This window comes from Marmota monax, unplaced genomic scaffold, assembly GCF_021218885.2.
Source record: "Marmota monax isolate L192 unplaced genomic scaffold, Marmota_monax_Labrador192_F-V1.1 WCK01_AAM20220418_F8-fsc00155, whole genome shotgun sequence".
Lineage (NCBI taxonomy): Eukaryota > Metazoa > Chordata > Mammalia > Rodentia > Sciuridae > Marmota > Marmota monax.
In genome coordinates, this window is record NW_026694554.1 from 3752267 (window position 1) to 3755566 (window position 3300).

A 3300-nucleotide genomic window follows, 5' to 3' on the forward strand; every position below is an offset into this window, starting at 1 on the left:
AGAAAGAAAAGAAAAAGAAAACAACCAGCATGCTACAAATGACCAGCACAGCAACGCCCCCTCCAACCTTTGTACTGGGGATTTAGCTCAGAGGTGCTCTACTACTGAACTATATCCTCCACCCTTTTTTGTTTTATTTTGAGACAGGTCTTGTTAAATTGCTGAGGTTGACCTAGAACTTGGAATCTTCCTGCTTTTTGCCTCCGGAGTTTAGAATTCAAGGAGAGAGAGAGAGAGAGAGAGAGAGAGAGAGAGAGAGAGAGAGAGAGAGAGAGAGAGGAAAAAAAGTGAAATGTACTTAATTAAAATCCTTCACTTAATAAAAATTGGACTTGGGTGTTACCCACTGGGCTTGGACAGCCCCCCTCCTTCCTTATTTGTCAAAAGATCATCGCATTGAAATCCTTTGAAGCCTCCTTGTATAAATAAAGAAAATGGCGTGCTCCTTGCTCTTTCTCCTTCCAGTGTGGAAGCAGGACCCCTAAGGTCACAGAGCCATCCCGCCCTTGTTTTTCAAAATTATTTCTATGTCGTGTGATTTTTTTGCTGTATTTCTTAGCCAGCACATTTCACGCAAAGGAAACCCAAATTTCATAGCCCGTGTGGGACACAGGAGAGAAGTGTAAGAATCGAGAACAAAAAGAGAAAAAATAGGTGCCTGCTATTTCACCAATTACAGTTTTAAAAAAATTAAAATAAAGGTATTGTTTCCATCTACAACTAAAAATATTTAAAATTAAACAAATGTTTATTTAGTTGTAGATGAACACATAGTACCTTTATTTATATTTATGTGTTGCTGAGGACTGAACTCAGTGCCTCACACATATGAGGCAAGCACTTTACCACTGAGCTACAGCCTCAGCCCCTACAACTAAAAATATTAAAAATTTTTTTTTTAGCTGTAGAGGGACACAACACCTTTATTTGTTTACTTACTTTTAAGTGGTGCTGAAGATTGAACCCAGTATGTCACACATGCTAGGCAAGCACTATACTGCTGAGCTACAACCCCAGCCCTGCAATTGCAGCTTTAATTGCACTCTAGTCTGCCTTTGCTATAGATATGATTTGTTGAAATGCTCAGTCACACAATTGCCCCTGCATCTGAGTTAGAGTAAACTTCTGCTTCCTGAGACACTCCTTCAAATTGCCCAAATCCTCTAATAGTTTCTTTCTAACATCCTCCTATTGAGACACTCCACAGTTTCCTGTAGTGTGTGTTTGCCCTCCCTACAAAGAGTTATAAACTCAACCTGTCCACTATGGGTATGGTGTTTAGTTGAAGGGCATTGGAGTGTTCCACTTCCTAGAATGCTCTTTCCCAGATATTTTCCTGGCCCTTTCCCTTAGTTCATATCATTCTTTGCTCATGCATCATCTTTTCAGAAAGGCCAACCCCTGACCATAATATTTATACTAGCACTCTTATCATTCTCCATTCTTTTATTTTTTCCCTGTTTATTTTTTCTTCATGGAACTTATTACTGTCTGATATTATATTGTATAATATATATATATATATAAATTATATATACACATATATTTAAATTATATATATTGTCTCCCCTATTAGAATGCAATTTTCATGAAGACTGGGATTTTGATTTGAGGATGACTTTATATATCCAGTACCCAGCACAGAGTAGTTACTAAATGGTATGTGTTTGTATGTATTGAACAAATCAATGGATGAATTTTTATTGTGTCAGGACTTATCCATTGCATTCCATCATGTAGTCATAATCCTGTTGTTTGGTCTTAGTTGTCCTCTGTTATGGTTTGGATATGAGGTGCCCTCTCAAAAGCTCATATGATAATGCAATAATGTTCAGGGGTGAAATGATTAAATTGTGATCACCATAATCTAATCAGTGAATTAATCCATTTGTTGGGTTAATAATTTGAACTGAGTACTGAGTGGTAACTGTAGGCAGGTGGGGATGAGGTAGGTAACTGGGGGTGTGCCCCTGAGGATTATATATATATATATATATATATATATATATATATATATATATATATATATCTTGTCCCTCTCCTCTCTCTTTTTGCTTCCTGGCTGCCATGCCCTTCTGCTATGATATTCTGCTTCACCTCAGGCCCAGAACAATGGAGTCAGCCAACCTCTGAAACCATGAGCCCATAATAAATTTTACTTCTTTAACTTGTTCTTGTCATGTATTTTTTTTAGTTATAGTTGGACACAATACCTTTATTCCATTCATTTATTTTTATGTGGTGCTGAGGATGGAGCCCAAGGCCCCATGCATGCTAGGCAAGTGCTCTACCATTGAGCCACAATCCCAGCCCTCTTGTCAGATATTTTGGTCACAGCAACAAAAAACTTATTAACAGAGGCTGGGGTTGTGGCTCAGTGGTAGAGTGCTTGCCTAGCATGTGTGAGAAACAGGGTTTGATTCTCAGCACTGCCTGTAAATAAATAAAGATCCATTGACAACTAATTTTTTTTAAAAAAAGCTTACTAACACATCCTTCTTTTAAATATATAGGCTCACTGTAAAATCTCCATTCTTAATTATTTGACTCATTTCTTATTTGACTTGATTATTTGACTGCATACTGCCAAGTAATTTTTCACAAATGACTCCTGGATAGTATATTCCCTCATTTTTTTCTATGTTTGTAATAAGATGTCTATTGTTTTTGTAAAGTGCATTATTACTCCCTTTTCCACAGAAGGATTATTTATCTCTATCCAGTTGACTTTAGAATGTTTTTAAGAAGAAAAGAGCAATTAGCAGCATTAAACAGGTAACTTAAAGAGAGATTTGTGGGATTAAGCAGAACAGTGGGTAGTGATGAGGAAGCAAATGTATACTTAGCACTTGCTTGGGTCCACGTACTTACTTGTTCAACATTAAGTAAGCATATCTAGCTACTATTTATTGGGCTAAGGCAGGCTTCACAAATTAATGCCTGAATTTGGTCCTTATGGAGGACCAGGCAGCTGGGTGCACTGGTGCATGCCTGTAATCCCAGTGACTTGGGAATCGGAGGCAGGAGGATCACAAGTACAAAAGCGGCCTCTGAAATTTAGTGAGGTGAGATCCTGTCTCAAAATAAATTAAAAGAAAAAACATAAAGAGGGCTGGGGATATTACTCAGTGGTTAAGCACCCCTGGGTTCAATCCTTGGTACAAAAACAAACAAACAAACAAACAAACAAAAAACCCCAAACCAAAACCAAACAAACAACAGGCAATTGCCAGACAATAGAAGGTGTAGCTGTGTAGATAAAAGGGGAATGACTAATCCAGGCTCAGGGTTCCAGACACA